This window comes from Procambarus clarkii, chromosome 18 (genome assembly GCF_040958095.1).
Source record: "Procambarus clarkii isolate CNS0578487 chromosome 18, FALCON_Pclarkii_2.0, whole genome shotgun sequence".
Taxonomy (NCBI): domain Eukaryota; kingdom Metazoa; phylum Arthropoda; class Malacostraca; order Decapoda; family Cambaridae; genus Procambarus; species Procambarus clarkii.
The window spans coordinates 40084804-40106097 of record NC_091167.1 but is presented as its reverse complement, the minus strand read 5'-3'; the positions used below and the strand labels follow the sequence as shown (position 1 = coordinate 40106097).

Genomic DNA, 21294 nt, shown 5'->3' with positions numbered 1-21294 from the left:
AAACAAGTTAGTCTTGTAGTTTTAAAATGACTTTGGCACGCTAATATAAGAATGCATACTCCTAACAATAGCTTTGCATACAGTATTCAAATTATGCACTGCGTTCATCTAAAATATATACACAGTATATAAGTTACTTGTTCACAGTAAACAAATTTAAGGTATACAAAAAAATACAAAATCAGTTGATAAAACACTATGGAATGACATGTTAGCTATCTGGTCATTTAAAAAAAATGATCACTATATTAAATATATCACAAAACATATTTCTGAAATGCTTAAGTGGTGAGTGCACCATATATCCAATCATATTATATTTCAACAGTACTTTACTATTGGACATGTCACTCCCACTACACATTATGATGGCAACATCTAAATGTTTCATCACACACAAATAATACACCACATCTGCACATTCTCTCTTCAAAATGCCAGCTTCCTCAAAATGTTTACCTTATTATACCCTTATTTTAACTTAATACACACATACACATTTCTGCCTTCTACATGCAATATTTACTTAGCAAACAAGTGTCTTCTAGTGTCCACAATACTATAGTATTTAATGAGTATAGTATATAATGAGCTAACTGTGCACTATCCTCTGAGAACATTAATGCTTACATATGCAGGAAACCTTTAATTTAAGCAAAATTCCATTAGTAAAGAGAGATTTAATAAATCATAAGGTTTGTATGGGGTCCTTTGAGTGGTTTTGTTCCTATGTAAGTCACTGGAATGCCTTCTATAATGCCTTGACATGTTGTTTGCTACTTTCAGCTTCCACTGATGCCTCAGTGCATCACATAATACAATCATTTTCAAACTGTTTTATTAACCATTATTTCTAAGTCATTGTGACATGGAAAAAACAATTAAATATCTCATGTCACAAGTGAGTGGAGCTTATTGAACCTCCACTATTCTATTACACAGTCCAATGCCATAAAACCGTCACTGGTTCTGTGCAGAAGTCACAATTTAATTTCAATAATTACTGAATGAGGATTATTCTAATAATTGTTTCTAGCTTTCTAGCCCTTTAGTAGTTCCTTTCGCTTACTACTCTGGAACCTCAGGGCCACCCCAATCATCAGGCTCTAGCACATTTCTTAAGACTCCAGGAGCAAATGTCAATATACTGCCTCCCTCATAAGAGCAGGAAAGCATGTGGGAATGAAAGAAAGCTCTACCCATCACTGGAGCGAACTGCCTACAAAGTCAAAAAGTGTCGCAAAACAACCTACATCGCCAAGAGAAATATTGGAAAAGTCAAACAACCGAATTGTTAGAAATCACAAACTACACCTACTCTAACTCCCTTGGCAGCCCCAGGTCATACAGGGTCCCAGACATCTGGCCTCATCACTATTGAGCAGCCACTTCCAATCCAATTCCCACATAGAAAATGGAAGACAGGGTGGGAATAGGGAGCTACCAAGAAGCCACTCAGAAAGAGGCTGTTCATTACACTCAACCCTCTATTTCAGTCAAAATTGTTCAGTAAAATAAATTTTGTTATATCTATTAGGATTCCTTGGCTCAACCTGTCACCATGCCTAGCCCTGAGATATGTCCTAATTAATCTGAACAAGTCCTGGCTGTGTCAGCTGGCTCGCAGTATTGTATGTTACTACAGAATCTATAAATATAACTGCTCCATTAATATCATTTCTCATTATCATGATGATCCAATATTATTAATGTTATATACTGTAGTCATCACTACCCATCTATAATTAATGTTAATACAAATTACTTTAATCATCTTTCTGTACCTCAGGTACTACAGTGGTTTCATTTCTTTAACATTGAGTGTTTGCCTTGCAATTTACAAATCACTAAATTCTCCATGTAAACCTTAACCTCTTTCTTAACTTTACGACTTGCCCAAATCATTATCGTTGTGCTAGTGACTATAAGCCTCACAAAAATCTGTAATAAAACCACACATTATACCTTTTTTTCATATAAAATAAAATAATATAATGAAATATAAATAAATTGATGTTCATAATCATTTTTAATTTGTGCACAAAAACAAATGGTATGAAATTTATATTTTTGATACAAAAATGTTCGCCAATGATTCTGAATCCATATCTAAAAAAAGGAGGTCTGTCTGAGGTTGGATGCCAAATTACTTGTGATCTCTCTCACCAAACTTTGCAGGGTGACTGATGGTTGTTGGGAAATGGTCATGGGTGAGTTGGGGTTGATCCTCATGCCCCAACCCCATTTACATAATATGGTTAATGATACCAAATTCCAGTCATACTAAATACCAGAGTCCATCCTCACTAAGATCCACCCAGCATATTATTTTCAACATTAATACATGTTGGGAGCCCCCCCAGAATCAAGAGAACCATGCTGTAGCATTATGGTAGTGTGCAATGTAAATGGTGACAGTAAAGTGCCTGGGAAATCAAGATGGTAAAAGCAAGGAAGACTGATATATAGATGGTAACAGTGAGGAAAACTGTTATGAAGATAACAGTGAGGAAGTCTTATGAAGATGGTCACAGTGATAGTGTGTAGTGAAGCTACCAAACCAACAGGCCAGACATCATAGCATTGGACACTAAAGCATCAATCACAAAAGGACCCCCTATTAATTCTTCACCAGAAAAGAAGGAAAAAGGCCATTGATGAACAAAATGACCACTAGGGTCAAAGAAGCAGAATCCATGCCTCGGCACATGAGCATGAAACTCCCCCACCTTGCATCTAGAGGCAAGAGCCTACAAAAAAACCAGCGTTGAATAAAATGAAATGCCATTTTCTGGGTAAGACCCGGAGGCTCCCCGAAGCTATCCAGGCTGATGTGTATCTATTAGCTTTCTGGCATCAGTCAAAGTGCCTGGAGTTCTTGCCTACCGGGGACCACGAACCAGAACCCGGCCCCCTCAGAGAGGCCCCCCTCAGCAATGGCCTATAGAAACCCCCGTGTGGTTGGGAGCATTCTATGTCTGCCATTGACTGGGTCTGGCACCCAGAAAGATAGGCGCCTCAAAAACCAAACTTTTATTCTGGTAAAAATATTACTACTGAAAGGTGAACAAGTGGACAGAACTCCCCAAACGGAAAGTAGTAAACGAGCATGATGTCATCACATTGCCGTGCCGCTGTCTGCAAACCCTGCCCTCCCTTAGAGGGGAAGGGGGAGCCCCAGACCCTCGCGCCGGCGATCCAACCGGCAGTTATTAAAGCTGGATGTAAAAAACACGCAAAAACACTGCCAACCGGAGGGATGCGGGGGAACCTCCAAGTCTCACCCAGAGAATGGCATTTCATTATATTAAATGCTGGTTTTCTAGGGGGAGCCCCATCGGCTCCCCGGAGCTAACTACCCAAAGACAAGGAAAAACACAGGGACTTACCTGGGAGGTGGTTAGTCCTCACTCCTCAATGCGAAGTCGAGACAACTGGCTGCAACTGCCGACCCAATGAAACACAGGCCCTACCAGGTCCAGGGACATTGAAATAGGCAGGAAACCCACCTGAGAGGTGTGGTTGTTTCACCTCTCAGATGCATTGGCAAATGCATCTATTGGCTGATTTGCCAATAGATGCACAGCCATGGAAAAATGCCCATGTTCAGACACCGGGCTAGAGGAGCCAGAAACCAAGGCTGAGCTGGCCACCAAGGCACTAAAAGGATCATCATTCCCGAGCATGATTCCAGACTGGACCTTAGGATGGTCCAAAAAATATATATACAGTATATTTTTCACATTTGATGTTTTCACCCCTAAAAATTTTTCCACTACCAGTAAAAATACAACTACCGAAATTGACCTATTAAATGACAAAGTGATGTCTCACTACAGACAAGAGTTAAAATGCAAGGAAAACAAGTGTCTTTAGACAGATTCTTAGTAAGACAAGTAAGCAGTGAGCCACAACCAGGTCCTAGTGGTATGCCTGCAAAACGTAGGAGAGAAAGTACCCCAGAGAAGTCATCACTGCCTGATGTTATAATGGAAGAGGATAACTATAACTTGTACATACAGTACTATAGTACAAAATATGTGTGTGTATTATGTATGAAATATATTTTAAGTCAATATTTTTGGGAATGTGGAACGGATTAATTCAACATTATTTCTTATGGGAAAATTTGTTTCAAGTTCCGACCCGTCTCTGGTAACAGTTAAATTTGTAAATGAAAGTACCACTGTATATACATTTTAGGGTGATCCAAAAAGGTTAGTACACAATTTGTTTTTATTTTTTGTCACACCCTTGCAAATTAATCATACTCATCCATGGAAGGGAGGACAAGAAAAATTCTCCTGAAGCAAGGGACCGTCAACAGAAGGAACCAAGATCCAAGAAGGGACCTTTGTTGGTCCCTTCCAGCTGGTTGGAAGTTGACTGGCAGTTGTAAAGACAAAAACTCCAAAACCCCAGTGAGACCAGACTGCCTCTGCTGATGAAGTGGATGGGGCCACCCCCATCCCCTATGTGGCTGGGGGTGGCATGCTGTATAAACATTAGTGCACCCCAAGCACAACCGATTAGAATGCCCTGCACCCAAGGGCCCAAACAGAGGAGTAAAATAATGTACATACTCATGAACAGCCCAAGGCGAGGCACTTCACTCTGGTGGCCTGGCTACTCGGGGGCCAACTCCCAACCACACCACAGAAGCAACTATCAGTGCAGGGGCAGCACTAATGAGCATCCTGGGAAGAAAACCCTGAGCACATGCAGCTCTGAGCACTAAAGAAGCCAAGCCGACACAACAAAGCCAGATATAAAACATGCACATGAAGCAAACACTAAAATAAATGAATGAAACACTAGCAAATTGCCCCCCCAGTGTGAAGTCAGTAAGATGGCTGGCACTTAACTGAAAGTGTAAGGGCTCTGCTACAAAAATTGATGACCCAAGGAACTAAAAGTTGTTGATAAAAACACATCAGCATCAGAACAGACTGAAGGAAGCCAGCTCTGGGACGGGGCCTGGACAGGCTGGTGGAGGCTATCTGTATTAATGAGTTTGAGTAAACCAATTGTTTAATTAGAATCTTTTGCAAATTTGTTTGGCAATTTTAAGGCTTCATTTTATGTGATCCTTGTAATTGTCTGTAATGCTTTCCAACTTTCTGGATGCTTTCCCAGTGAGGTAGTAGATTGTCACTCACTATTTGTACCTCTGAGGGGGATGATGGGGAGCAGGTTCTGGCTCTGGTCCCTGGTAGGTCAAACAGAACTCCTTTGACTGATGTTACCCAAAAGTTTGAAGCCATCTCTGCTAGACAGCATTAGGGAGCCATCAAGGGGCTACCTCAGAAAATGTTGTGGTTACGTTGTGTGTAAGTTGGCATATTAATAACAGCTGAAAATCTTTTGACGAACTCTAGAAATCAAAACTCTATTTCAGACTTTATTGGTTGCCGAGATTTCAAATTAGAATTGATCCATTTTAATCCTTGCTGTGTGCATAGTGCCTTAACCACTTAACTGCGTCAGCCGAGTATTCTCGGTTGGCGGGAAACTGCCCCAACCGAGAAAACTCTTTTTTTTTTTTTTTCCGTACCCATTCTAATGTGTACGAGGTTGGTTGTGTACGAAATGGACTCTTATGACCTCCAGTGAGAAGCAGCCATCTTGGAAAAAATTCCCAGAATGCCCTAGGGCTGCTGGCTGGGTTAGTACTGAATGAGCAACCATGGGTGGCGCATGCACCTCTGGCTCCCAAACACCTGTCCGACGCGGTGTTAAAAGATAATGCTCTGTAGGTGAAATTCAAACCTTATTGTTTGAAGAACATAAGGGTCATAATATTGGTGAAGCTAGGTGCAATAAGGACCTAACACAAAGGTCGGATGCAAGTGATACAGCACCTATGAGGACGATACAGCGAGTGTATCCAGTTGTAACTCTGAGCGTCACCCCTTGCAATCCTATGCTATCTCCAATTTATTTAGATGATACATAGATATATCGTTTTCTGTGTTCAGTGATGATGCATCCGATACAAGTAGAATAGATGAACAGTGTTAGCGGCTTCCATGGTGGTGTTTTCCATAGATATTTTCAAGAATACTTGAATCTCTTCCTGACTGACGGACACTCTTTGGGGCAAACTGAATCTCTTCCTGTGTGGGATCATACAAAGCGATCTTTTCAAGACTACCTTACAAATTAATCTTTTCCTATAATCTTTTCAATGCTACCTTATGCTTTACAAGCTTGGCTACATACAACCTACACGTACTAAAGCCAAGGGTGTACATGAGTGCGTTATTTGCAAGCACACAGAATGAAGAAACAGGAAGCAAAATTTTATCTGTACCTGGTGCAACGAGAGTGAAGTCGCGCTGTTCACCATGGACCACTTTGTTGACTATTACTCACTTCCGAAGTACTGAGTGTGTAATACAATGAAACTGTACATATTGTAATTTTAGTGAATTTTTAACAAGTAATATAGCAACAATAAACATTTATGTGGACACATTACTGACACATGTATCACAGATCCATGGAACATTATGAACGTTCTACTGTATACATATTGTAAAGGACCCAAATATGCATCATATACAATAAAAAAAAAAAAAAAAAACACATTGGAAATACATAGAACAAATATTTGAAAATATATTTGTGGCAACACCCGGTACTTGAATGGCCCGCACGACCGTGTCTGGGCGTTTCATGCACGGGCGACCAGGCCCTGATGACGTCACAGCGAACCTTGTCCATGTCCCCACTGCCAAAGTAAGTGGAATTTGGTATTTATTTTTACATAGACATGTTCAGGGAAGGGAATTTATCATTTTACGAAGAAAAAAGAATTTTTTGGGAACACTTTATTTCATGCGCACAGGGGGAATTTCACAATAAACTCGGCGCAGCAAGGTGGTTAAAGCACTTTACGGGTTAGTGCAAAAAATTATTGAATTTAGCAGTGTTTTAATGTTTTCCTTTTAAGTTTTTGCGCTTTATGAATTGAAATGAAAATTGTTGAGTTAGCAATATTCTGACATTTTTCATGTTTTTACATATTTCAGTTAATGTTAATAATTAATTAACCCCCACACCATAAAGTTGTTACATGAAATCAAGTGCACAGTGCAGGGGGTTAAGACGGGACACAGAGGTCAGCCCCAATTACCCTATGACACTCCCTATACAATCACAAATCACTATGCAAAGTTCTATCAGGCTAGCCCCAAGCGTCTAGTCTCGACTATTGAATAGACAAGCACCCACTTTTATAGATATAGATTGTACAATTAGTTTTATTATATCATTTTTGTATGGTCGTGAAGTTAAATATTCCAAAAACATAATTTTGAATAATTTTAATAATGTATTCATACTAAAGAATTGGCAAATCAATGAAAATTAATTCAGTGTAATATTTTATTTATATATAATATATATTATATATATATATATATATATATATATTATATATATATATATATATATAATTTATTTATTTCCATTACTTGGGGGTTTCCTTCATGAAACTCTATACAAATAAAATACCTGTATTCAACAATACAAAGCTACAAATATTTTTACTTCCCCCAGTTAGTTACCCACTGAGTGTGGCTAGTAGCAGGCTGAGTGTCTCCAAAAGGAAACTGTAGCTGTATATGAGTTGGCATTGTGGGAGCTTTTACAGACATTGTAAATGGTGCCGCTTGTTGCTGCTGCTGCTGTTGTTGCTGCTGTTGCTGCTGTGGTGGTGGAGGTGGTGGCTGCTGTGCTTGCTGAACCTGTTGCTGATGGGTGGTTACAGGCAGACTGACAGAGGTAGTAGTAGTAGCCACCATCACTTGCTGAGCAGCTTCAGGAATGGCTGGAGTCTCACAGAAGCACCAGGACTGCCACTGATTATTACCTCCAAATGTAAGAACATGAGCAGTGTGATTCTGACAATTGTTGGCTGGCCTTGCAGCACGAGCAGGCTGCCCTGGTCCACCAGAAAGCATTAATGTTGGCACCTGGGCCATCTGCTGGGGATTTTGCTGTGGAGCTGCTTGTGCATACTGATTAAGATGTGATGTATCTTGAGTGGTGATAATGGTTCCTGCAGGTATTGTTGTGATCTGATGCTGCTGTTGAGGCTGCTGTTGTATATGTTGTTGCAGAAGATGTGGCTGCAGCTGCATGTGGGCTTGTCTATTATCGGGTTCTTCCCCGTGAACTTGTAAGCAGTGTCTTTTAAGGCTACGAAACTCGCGGAATGTTGTGTCACACCTCTTGCAAGCAAAAGGCTTCACACCAACATGTTTATACATATGTCTTTTCAGAGCACTTTTGTCAACAAATGTAGCAAAGCATTTTTCACACACAAAAGGCTTTTCACCTGTATGAGTCATCATGTGCCGTTTAAGACCACTAGACTGAGGAAAGTGTTGATTACAAGTCTCGCATACATGTGGTTTAGCAGGGCCATGGCTTAATTTGTGTTTCTTAAGATCTCGTGGACGAGTATACTCTGCCATGCACTTATCTTCATCACACTTAAAAGGCGTTTCACCTGTGTGACTATATACATGCCACTTCAAGTTATTCTTACGGCTAAATGAAGCTTCACATAATTCACACTGAAATGGCTTCACCCCAGTATGAGCTATCTTGTGTCTCTTTAAGTCTATAGCTTGACCAAAGGAAGCTGGACAAAGATCACATTTGTATGGCTGCTCACCAGTATGAGTTATCATGTGGCGAGTAAGATTATTCTTAACGCAAAATGCTGCTTGGCATATTACACACACATAGGGTTTCTCACCAGTATGAATCCTACTATGGCGGTTCAAACTACTTTTTTGTATGAAAGCAGCTCCACACATAGGACAAGTATATGGTTTCATTTGTGTATGAATTCGTTCATGAGTTCTAAGATGTGATATTTGTTTGAAAGACTGTTTACATACATCACACTGATATGGCTTTTCACCAGTATGTGAACGTTTATGAATATTTAGATGACTACTCTGAACAAACCTGGCTCCACATTCATTACACTCATACGGTTTTTCTCCACTATGAAGACGCATGTGCAATCTGTAGCTGTTTATGTGTGTGAACTGGGAATTACACTGATTACACGAGAGAGCTTCCTGATGAGCACGCTGGCGGTGCTTCATTAGTTTATTCATCCGGGAGAAGACAACATGACACTGGTCACATTCAAATTTCTGTAAATTAAGATAGTAGTAAATATAACAAAATTGCAGATAACAAACAATAAAAGCAAAGAGTAATAATCAAAAGTTTGTTTATTTAATTGCAAATTTGAAATATAGTCTATACCATGCATACAAACTTTACTTGCATTAGGAATTTTACTGGTTTCATTACAGTATACAGTACTATGAATTTAAGAAAAAAGATGGGTGGTGTAATAATCTTTCTACCAATTTCCACAGTCTAAATAATAAGCAATTGGGTGTGGTGATGCTACACACCACACTGCATCCCCCTACAATACAGCAAGAGGAGTTTGGACTAGGCACCCAATCTACTATACATTTCCTCCATTAAAAGCTAAGTGCCCCCCTCCCCTCCACTCCCCAACCATATCAATGAAGTGGAAATTGGTTAAGTGATGATGGACCAATGAGCCCAACATTTGCCAAAAGCAAATGCAAAGATATCCTGCCCGCTAGAAACTAAGCAGTACTATATGGAAATACAAATAATTAACGTTTGCAGTGAGATTTTAAAGACAAGTGCAGTACTAGACTTCGTGGCACAATGTTGTGATAAAGCAGTCTATTCTAACACTACTCTGCCTTCTTTCCGAGTTGGATTTATTCATAACCAGGATGTAGGAGGACTACTAGGGAACATTTAAATTAAATAGGATACATAATTTTATATTATGTGAAATTAGATAATATATGCATTTTATGTAATATGCTAGGTTAAACAAAATGGTTCCTGGCACTGCTCTCATGTTATCAAATGATATGATGCTTTATATGTCATGTGACCCAAAGTGACCAGTGGGGACTACCTATCTTTTGCATTAGCGACTTAGCTTGCAATTTGGACAAAATCACCACTTGCTGTCGAGACATGAGCGAGTGAAGAAAGTTTCTGATGTCCAGTGGTCTATGTTGAGTACACGTATATCTATACAAGGTGGCAGCCTAATTAGGTGCAGTGAAGATAATAATATCTTAAATGACTGCTGGATATTATTATTCTGAGGAGATACATTCTTGGTTACTGACAGTGTTAGTCAGTTTTATTGTTCTCATGTTCTCTTTGCTCTCCTTAGTTTGGTCAGGACTAGATTCCTAGTCAGTGACCCATTATGCTTACACATTTTCTATGCATTCAGTGCACAAAACCCAAGATATGATCTGAAAGTAATGGGGCATCACTAAATGACAGCTCTCTCAAGTATCCAACTTTGTGATTTAATTTATTAATAAATATTATTAATTACGGGTAAATTAATCTGACCAACTACTCATTAGACCCAAAGAAAGGACATAAAAGATAGTTGGCCTCGAACCTATAATTTGGTATAAGAATCACCAATCAGGAAGTGTAAGTACAGAATACACTGTTCTATATTTTGGTTTATTTTTAAAGCTTAATCTAAAATGCTTATATGTAACTGATTTACATGTATTAGCAATGATGTAAATAATATTTATAGTTGTTGTAACAAGCACATACTGTGCATGTTGCAGAGCCTCGGAGGCTCCCTGGAACCTACAGGGCTTCCCCACAGAAAACATGTGAGAAAACATGCCTCGTACTTACGAGGCTCCTAAAATTAAACAAAATGTTGCCTGACATACATAACCCTGTCAAACTCACCTCTGTCTGGTCATCAATGTGCACTTTCGAGTGATACTTGAGTTGAGTATCTCTGGCAAATCTGGCAGGACAATATTCACACTGATATACTTTGTTTAACTTCCTGGGTGTGAAGGTCAGGCGACGCTTTCTTTTCTTTCTCCCTTTGACTTTTCTTCCTCTCTCCTGTTTTACAGGGACGTCATCATCATCATCATCTTCATCTATTAGGGTACCTTCTGGATCAACATCAAGTCCATCTTCTTCAGCCTGTGATAGATTAATATAATAAAGGATATAAAATTACTTTAGGAGTTATAAAATCCACTTACAACTGTATCACTAAACAAGAGCAGCGAAACGGATAATTGGAGGTTTGTCTGTTCACACGCTGGAGCTATGCAAGATACGATTAAGAAGTGAAAGAGTGATTATATTTCACATATGATCCAAGAGATAAAATAAAATGTTGGGCAAGAAAGAACTGTTAGAGGAGTACAAAAGAAGAGTTGATAGTACTCTTGTATCTTGAAAATACTTTACAGACAAAGCCTGTTGGTAAGATTCCACAACACTTAAGCAGTAGAACAGATTGCCAACCCTGTCTACGGAGGGCAAATAAAAGGAATCAGTTGGTTTGCAATGGGGCATCAAGACCAATGCAAAAATATGTCAAGCCAATACCATCAGAGTGTGGTCCAATAACTCACTACACTCTCTGCCGGGTACAAATGTATAAGAGGTGAAGATATAAACCAAATGGACAGGGCTGCGGTAGAGAAAAATAAAAAACAAAGATGACAAAAGAAATTTCAAGACTACTTCATTTTCTAGCTCCTCTTCCTTCTTGATGAGGTTAGTAGCTCCATTGGTTATCTGTGCCAGAGCTCCTCCAACCACCTCCGCTATATCCTGCTCCACTATTTGACTGGATGCCATCACAAAACTATCTGCCCCATCCCATATTCACAATGTGTGCCACAGTACCATCCACAATCTGCACCATTGTGCCATCCACATCATGTTCCATCAGTCCATCTGCAATAGTCACATGGGTCATCTCTTCAGCAGTAACCTGACCCATTCCTCCTTGTTGGACAATGGTATCATTGTTGCTTTTACCATTCAGATCCATCTGCATTATTCCCCCGTGACTCTTCCAGCACCGATGTGCACAGGTTCAGTGGAGGAGCTGTTGCCCAGCTCAAAGACTGCCAGATGGGTCCCCTCACCTGGAAATAAAGATATAATTATAAACTAGAGTTGCATTACAGGGGGGTGCAATGTTTACTAGGTACTATAAAGAGTAACGAGAATGTAATGAATACTGTAAATGATAGGAATATAATGAGTTTAGACTATTAAACTCATTTTATAACTATAATTAGTTATTAAAATCACTATGCAACTGTAATGAGTTGCAATTAAACTCATTTTACAATGAGTTTAATTACAACTGGGAGTGCTACTGCCCTCACTCATGGGGGGCATGAGTGAGGTCAGGGCAATGAGCGATTCCCCCATAAGTGCATGGGGGGATATTGTGTAAAACCCCGGTTTGTGTCTCGGAGAGACTTGCGGGATCCATGTGAGGGCAGTAGCACTCCCGATTGCAATTCTTTTACCTTGGTCGTGGCACAATGACTAAGTCATGTCTGAGATCACTGGACATAGGTTTGAACCCTCATCATGGCCCTTGTGGATTTATTCAATGACCAACATAGTTTAAGGCCCTATAGTCAGAAAGGTGGACTGGAAGATGAGCATTTCCTGACAGCACAGGTGCAATTGAAGTACTCAGAATTAAAAAGCGATCAGTACCTTTCCAGTCACATTAGGCTCCTGGAAAATCCTTCAAATTAAGTGAACATATACCAGCAAAAATACCAAAATAGAGAGTACTTATAATTAAATGATGTCAACTCAACAAGAAAAAATGCAGATACCATGAACCCAGAATTGAATGTAATGAAGTGCCTCTTTCTGGTAAGGTGGTTCCCTGAAGCTATCTCATTGAGATGGCTCTCCTCTACAGAGTCACATCAGTCATAGGAGTCCAGTATTGTTAGCCTACCAGGGCACCAGAGCCAGAACCTGCCCCCCCCCTCTCCCCCTCACAAAGGCACAGGAAAAGAGGATTATTACAATGACCTTCACCGAGAAACATTCAGGAATGTAAGCAAAGCAATACAAAAGCTGCAAGATTCAAAGAAACAACCATACAGTTCTGCCAAACAATTTACTCAGGCCCAAATGATTTGCTCAAAACTAGCTCAAACCCCCTAGTTGATGTCCGAGTATACATACAGTACATTCAGGAGTATACATCCTGTCAGTGACGTACCGCGAGTATACATACATTTCTCAATTTTCCAGCTATGGAGAGTCTCACTTCTTTTCAAGCTAAGTGTAGGCCATTTTTTGGACTGGTTTTTGAGGCCATTTGCTTGTGTCATTTCTAACCTTTAGTATTTGCTTCATGTGCATGTGTCTATAAGCGTCACTTGTTGCATGAACTTGGTCTAATCTTCACTTTGAGCTGCGTGTGTTTAGGGCAGTCCTTCTGTAAGCATTCTATTAACGTAGGACGTTAATAGTACAGTGGTACCTCTGTTTACAAACGCCCCTGTTTACGAACTTTTCGGGTTACAAGCCCGATTTGTTCGGAAAATTTTAATCGGGATACAAGTTTCTTGATACGCATACGGCTGACCTAGCACGTGGTGGCACGGCGATTGTGCCTCAGTTTACCAGTGCCTCGTGTCCAGTGATTATCCCGCCTGTATTCTTCACAAGGATTTACAGTTTTTTTTCAGATTTTTGGCTATTTGAGCATAAAAGTTGTTGTTATATATCTTGCCATGGGTCCCCAAGAAAGCCAGTGGTAAGGTTCAAGGCAAGAAATCACATGCGAGAATGACCATAGAGGAAAAACAAGAGATCATTCGTAAGCATGAAACTGGTACTCATGTTGTTGAACTAGTTAGGCAGTACAACAAATCCATGTCAACGACATGCATTTTACTTGCCAAGAAAAAGAACATTCTGAATACTAAAGTGGCAAAAGGCATATCAACAATCACAAAACAAAGAACACAAATACTTGAGGATGTGGAAAAGTTGTTATTAATTTGGATACACAACAAGGAGTTAGCAGGTGGTAGCATTTCAGAGGCCATCATTTGTGAGAACGCCAGTGTATTGCACGAAAACCTTGTAAAGAAAACCCCTGGAACGAGTGCAGATACGAAAGACTTTAAGGCAAGCAGGGGATGGTTTAAAAAATTTAGAAAAAGAAGTGGTATTCATAGTGTTGTGAGGCATGGGGACGCCGCCAGCTCAGACAAACTAGCGGCTGAAAGATTTATTGAAGAATTTAAAGATTTTGTAGAGGCTGAGGGATACCTACCGCAACAAGTGTTTAATTGTGATGAGACAGGACTGTTCTGGAAAAGATTGCCTAAGAGGACATAAATTACCCAGAAGGAGAAATCATTGCCCGGACACAAATCTATGAAAGATAGGTTTACTCTTGTGCTGTGTGGAAATGCGAGTGGCGATTTGAAAATTAAACCCTTGTTTGTGTATCATTCTGAAAATCCAAGGGTTTCAAAAAAATAGTGTGCAGAAAAGAGCCAAATGTGTGTGCGATGTGAAGGGCTAATAGTAAGTCATGAGTGACTAGGATATTTTTTACAGAGTGGGTGAATGAGGTGGAGTGCCCTGCCATACAAAAATATCTGCAGGAGAAAAGTTTGACACTCAAGGCCCTGCTTCTTCTCGACAATGCTCCTGCTCATCCTCCAGGCATGGAAGATGCATTGTAGGACAAATTTAACCATTAAACTGCGCAACACGTCACATGACGTGTTGAGTAATTTGCCCAAAAGTGCGCATCATGTCAGATGACGTGTTGGAGTACTAAGCAAGATTTAAACGACCCGCAGATACATGGGGTTCACCTCGCCTTCATCAGGGCTCTTGTTAACAGACGCAATTTAAAAAAAAATCGTGGGCCACATTCCCGAGTGTGAGGTCCTCAGTACTGAGTGAGCCACCAAGGTTGACGCACACATGCGGGACCAAAGAGCCAGAGCTCGACCCCCGCAAGCACAATTAAGTACAGAATGAGATCACAGCACTGCTGTTCAGCTTGTGACCACAGCATCGCCTAAAAATGCCATAATATATATGTACTGTACATGCTATTATTTAGCGATGATAGTACAGTATTACATAAGACCCCTGACTGTGATAAAAATGACCAGGATTCTGATAATAGCAGGACTGTTGCGATAATTAGCGCTGTAGTGGGAGGAGTATTCTTGGTGGGAGAGAGGTAGCATTGTCTGCTGACTCTGTATGACTACCTTTTATTGTCTGGACTCACTATACCAGCTTAGTTGTTCGCTATGGTGAACAAAACATGCAGATACTTATATATGTAAGTATATGCTGAATAAAAGCAAAAAACAGTATGGTGGGAGGAGAATGGTGGAGAGTCAGGTAAGGTGAGGGAGGGAGGGAGTGCCAGCCAGTGGCAGGCTGCCACTGCCACTAAGCATACCAACTTAGTGGTTTGTTATGGTGAACACAAATGTAGATACTTATATATAACGTGTATATATAATGTAATAACAGCAAAAGGAGTGTGGGGTAGAAGCCTTTTTGGTGAGGGAGGCGGTGACATCTGCATGATTTGTCATGTTGGTAGGGGTGGCTCTATGCTCTTTGGGCACTATACCAGCTTAGTTGAACAGTTATGGTGAACAGAATATGTAGAAACTTATATATAAAGCCTGTATATAGTGAATAAAAGCAAAAACAGTATGGTAGAGGAGGATGTGGGCGAGTGAGGAGTCATTGAGGGAGTTGAGGGAGAGAGTGGGAGAGAGTGGCAGCGAGAGGCTGACTGGCAGATGTGGTGGCCACACCTCGCCGCTTTTTGACTTGCAACATCAACTTAGTGGTTCGTTATGGTGAACAAAACATGTAGATACATATATAACCTGTGTATATAGTGTAATAACCAACAAAGTATTTGTTTATTGTTTTATGAACAGAATAATTGAATCAATAATATGCACACCATAATTTTGAGTACAGAGATGATTCACACATTTTATTATATAAATATATCACACTGCACACTATTGAATAATATTACAGCAAAAAAATGAAGAAAAATCAATCAGAGACATTGAAATAATTAGGTAATTATCTCCTTGTGGCTACTCCTGCCTGACAGCTGGGGCTGAACAGGCTGCCTCGGACGCATGCTGAGTCAGCACCTCTTTTTGCGTCTTCCCCGCGCTATAGCGGGCAAAATATGCCACTTTCGATTTTTTTATTATTTTTCCCGTGATCAGGGAACACAAATTAACAAGTTTAGAAGAATTTTTTTTTTTTGTTATGCACCTGTGGGTGACAATGGCCCTTAGCAACACAAGGGTTAATTTTGTCACAATAAAGTTCCTTCCTCCTAACACCACTCCTCTAATTCAGCTTACGGACCAGAAAATCATAGCGAATTTTAAGAATCTTTATGAAAGGGCACTTTCCCTGAAATATTTTGAAGTGACTGATGCCACAAACCTCACCCTCAAAGAATTCCGCAAATACCATCTTAACATTTGTAGTGCTTTAAAACTCGTTGAGAAAGCCTGGCAAGAAGTGACTCGAAGAACCCTGATCTCTGGCTGGAGAAAATTGTGGTCTGAATGTGTGTCAGAACTAGACTTTGAAGGGTTTGAGCCTGTAAATGAAGTGCCTATTGTTGAGGAAATTGTTACTATGGGCCGGAAAATGGGCTTTGAATTGGATGGTGCTGATGCGGAGGAGTTGGTGGAAGAACACAATGAAGAACTGACCACCGAGGAACTCCAAGCCCTTCAAAAGGAGCAGCAACAAGAGGCAGCCGAGAATATTTCTTCGGGGGAGGATGAGGCAGTAGAGAATGTCTCTTCCTCAACAATTAGGAAGTGGTGTAGGCTGTGGGAAGAAATGCAAACTTTTGTTGAAACGACTCACCCAGAGAAAGCTGTAGTAGGCCGTTGCATTAACCTTTTCAATGACAATGTGATGCCTTACTACAGACAAGTGTTGCATAGAAAGGAAAAACAATCTTCAATGGAACGTTTTCTTGCAAGAAAATCAAGCAGTGAGCCACAACCAGGTCCTAGTGGAATGCAGGCAAAATGTGCCAGAGAGTGCATTCCAGAGAAGTCTTCACTGCCTGATGTTATAGGAAGGGGACTCTCCTTCCAAACAGTAACACCTCTCCTCCAAACCCCCTCCTCACCATCTTCCATATGCCAACAGGAGTCAGCATAGGTAAGTAATAACTTGAACATAATTTTGTAGTGAAGATTTGGGTGAATTAGATATAAAATTTACTTTGAAGTGAAGTTTTTTGGGGAGTCAGGAACAGATTACCGTAATTCATTTCCAATTATTTCTTATGGGGAAATTTGCTTCGGTTTATGAATTATCGAATTACGAACTGTCTCCAGGAATGGATTAAATTCGTAAACCGAGATGTCCCTGTATTACCCTAGTATGACCTGTTGAGTAATATTGAAAAAATCCCTTTTACATAGTTAAAAATGTTGGTCTGCCAAACTGTACAGTATTTTGTCCTTGCAGGGTCTTCATAGTCATTTGGCAATTCAGTACTAATATTTGAAACTAAATTCTATGGTTGGTATTAATTTTGCTTCTGGAGGTGGTAAATAAAATATACAAATATTTAGCCAGCTAAAAAAAGGATACTGTACTGCTAAATCCTCCATTTAGAAAAAAGTATACAGGTACTATACACAAATCAGAGAGGGCAAATTATTTTGAATAAATATCATCTTTGTGATTAAAAGTCTTTTAGTCACAATTAAATAAGAACAAATTTAAGCATACAATAGTGTATTAGCATTAGCTTTCCTGCTGTTAACTTACCAGCCATGATGGAGCCCTTTCCAACAAATCACTCTGTTCTCCTGCACTCCATCTGACAAGACAAAAGTCACATAAGATTACACAACTAAACAACAATATATACATAGTAAGAATACATAGATTACAATATATATCTAGTAAGAAAAATCACTTATTAAATAATAAACTACTGTATAATGTTCTCTATATAATTTTTTGATGTTTATCTCACTTTAATATAAAAGCATTTTTCATACATGCATGTTATTTTGCATTAATTGTTTTGTGCTGTCCTGTCTCCAGAGTACCCCAAGAGATACACACAGGAGGAACACCTGACAGGAATAACCGTGAGGCACACCTGGGAGAACCAGCTGTGAAGTACAGTAAACCTAGGAGGAACAGCCGTGAGGTACATTCGGGAGATCCAGCTGCGAGGTACACCCATGAGGAACAGCTGAGAGGAACAGCTGTGAGGTACACCTGGGAGTGTAATCCAACTCCTGAGGCACATGTAAATAGGATAATGACAGCAGCATACTCTACACTGGCAAAAGTTAGATCATTCAGAAACCTCAGTAAAAAGGTATTTAGAGCACTTTACACTGCCTAAGTGAGACCAGTATTAGAGTATGCTGCCCCATCATGGAGTCCCCACCTGAAGAAGCACATAAGGAAACTGGAAAAGGTTTAGTAGTTTGCAACGAGGCTCATCCCAGTTACGTGGGATGGGGGGGTATGAAGAGACTGGAGGAACTAAACCTGACGACACTAGCAAAAAGGAGGGTGAGGAGTGTTTTTGATAGAAGCATATAAAATACTTAAGATTGACAGAATGGAAATAGACAAAATGTTCACATTGAATACTAACAGAACAAGGGGACATGGGTAGAAGCTAGAAAGTCAGACGAGTCACAGGGATGCTAGTTAGTTTTCTTTTAGCATGAGAGTAGTGGAAAAATGGAATGAACTTAAGGAACAGGTTGTGGAAGCAAACTCTCTTCATAATTTTAAAACTAGATATGATAGGGAAATAAGACAAGTCACTACTATAAACAACCAATGGATAGAAAGGCGGGATCCATGAGTCAATGCTCGGTCCTGCTGGCACAAATAGTCAAGTACAACTAGACGAGTACAGTCCTCAGGTACAGAAAGGGGCTTCTGACAAGGATGAAACATTATCTGACAGACAGACGAGGGTGAGAAGGAACAGACTAGAAGGAACAGGTGAGAAGGTGGAGGCCAAAACCATCTGTAGTTTCAAAGCGTTATGATAAGAAGTACTGGAAAGACTGGACACCATGAGCATAGTTCTCATCCTTTAACTACACTTAGGTTTATTACTTAGGTAATTACAGTCCCCAGATACACAAGGTGGGCCGGGCCACACAGTCCCCAGATACACAAGGTGGGCCGGGCCACACAATCCCCAGATACACAAGGTGGGCCACACAGTCCCCAGGAACACAAGGTGGGCCACACAATGGCCCACCTTGTGGTGGGCACCTTTCTTCTATTATAGAAGAAAAAGAGGCGATATGATCACTACGTTCAAAATAGTAACAGGAATCGATAAAATTTATAGGGAAGAATTCCTGAGACCCGGAACTTCAAGAACAAGAGGTCATAGATTTAAACTAATGAAACAAAGCTGCCGGAGAAATACAAGAAAATTCACTTTTGTAAACAGAGTGGTAGACGGTTGGAACAAGTTAGGCGAGAAGGTGGTGGAGGCCAAAACCGTCAGTAGTTTCAAAGCGTTATATGACAGAGTGCTGGGAAGACGGGACACCACGAGCGTAGCTCTCATCCTGTAACTACACTTAGGTAATTACAGTCCCCCAGATATACAAGGTGGGGACACACAGTCCCCAGATACACAAGGTGGGGGGACACACAGTCCCCAGATACACAAGGTGGGGGGACACACAGTCCCCACGTACACAAGGTGGGGGGACACACAGTCCCCACGTACACAAGGTGGGGGGACACACAGTCCCCACGTACACAAGGTGGGGGGACACACAGTCCCCACGTACACAAGGTGGGGGGACACACAGTCCCCACGTACACAAGGTGGGGGGACACACAGTCCCCACGTACACAAGGTGGGGGGACACACAGTCCCCACGTACACAAGGTGGGGGGACACACAGTCCCCACGTACACAAGGTGGGGGGACACAGTCCCCACGTACACAAGGTGGGGGGACACACAGTCCCCACGTACACAAGGTGGGGGGACACACAGTCCCCACGTACACAAGGTGGGGGGACACACAGTCCCCACGTACACAAGGTGGGGGGACACACAGTCCCCACGTACACAAGGTGGGGGGACACACAGTCCCCACGTACACAAGGTGGGGGGACACACAGTCCCCACGTACACAAGGTGGGGGGACACACAGTCCCCACGTACACAAGGTGGGGGGACACACAGTCCCCACGTACACAAGGTGGGGGGACACACAGTCCCCACGTACACAAGGTGGGGACACACTGTTCCCACGTACACAAGGTGGGAACACACTGTTCCCACGTACACAAGGTGGGAACACACTGTTCCCACGTACACAAGGTGGGAACACACAGTTCCCACGTACACAAGGTGGGGACACAGTCCCCAAGGTAAACAAGGTGGGGACACACAGTCCCCAGGAACACAAGGGGGGGGGGGACCTCCTTATACTTCCCTGCTGCCAGGGTACCTCTCCTCATTAATATCCACCTGCACCACCACTAGTATGAACTACCTGCGTCCGGTGGGACTCGGGGCGATGACATTAACCTGGTAACCAGGTAGCTAGGGTCACCAGGTGGTCATGGTCACCAGGTGACCAGGGTACACTCCGACAAGAATATGACTACACTTCCAGGCGACAAGGTCGTATACACACGATGTAAACAAAACTGCCTGAGATATGGGTCAAGATAAGTGTTGGGGCTAATACTTTTCACCACAATTAAATAGCTATTCTATCTGAAAAGCTTGAAATAATTTTAGTTTCCTAAAATAACATTTATTTCTTAAAATTGTATAGAATAATTAAATTTTTTTAGCAGTTTTTATTTCCATTCCAGATGCTCATTACATGTATGACGCCCTGCCAGATGAACATTTTTTTTACTTCTTGTACGCATTAAGGAGACACAATATATGTTATTGATATACAGCAAAATAGTAAGCATAATAAATAAATATCTGCAAAATTTAACCTAATGTGTATAAAGCTTATGATGAGGTTATTAATATATTCCAGTAAAATTTGGTAATTGTGTATTGATTTGTACACTTGGCAACGCGCTTTGGCTGCTGCGGGCGGCCTGAGAACACCCAACCACCATTCACGAAATAAATCAATATAATTAACAAATTTTATATTCTCATACACTTCATGAGCATCGTGATGTAATTTAAATTACCTTAAAATAAATTTCATGAGATTTAAGTCTCTATAGCCTAGCATAAATATTTTATTATATGTCAAATTATCGCACTACTTCACGGCTCAAACTACATTTCCGCGCGAATTTCAAACGCCCGGGAAATCTTGCCGCGCTA

At 40.9% G+C, this 21294-nt stretch overlaps 2 long non-coding RNA genes and 1 pseudogene across 2 annotated transcripts in view; 1 reads left to right on the top strand and 2 right to left on the bottom strand.

Moving 5' to 3' along the window:
- The window catches only part of LOC138365874 (uncharacterized), a 471205-nt gene that overhangs the window by 79211 nt on the left and 370700 nt on the right, over positions 1–21294 (top strand). The window lies entirely within an intron of this gene.
- On the bottom strand, positions 8–11968 carry LOC138365873 (putative zinc finger protein 66; annotated as a pseudogene).
- On the bottom strand, positions 16240–20644 carry LOC138365933 (uncharacterized). The gene is made up of 3 exons (XR_011229077.1): positions 20486–20644; positions 17749–17800; positions 16240–16788 (listed from the first exon to the last, which is right to left on the bottom strand). It is a non-coding gene; the product is annotated as an uncharacterized lncRNA (long non-coding RNA).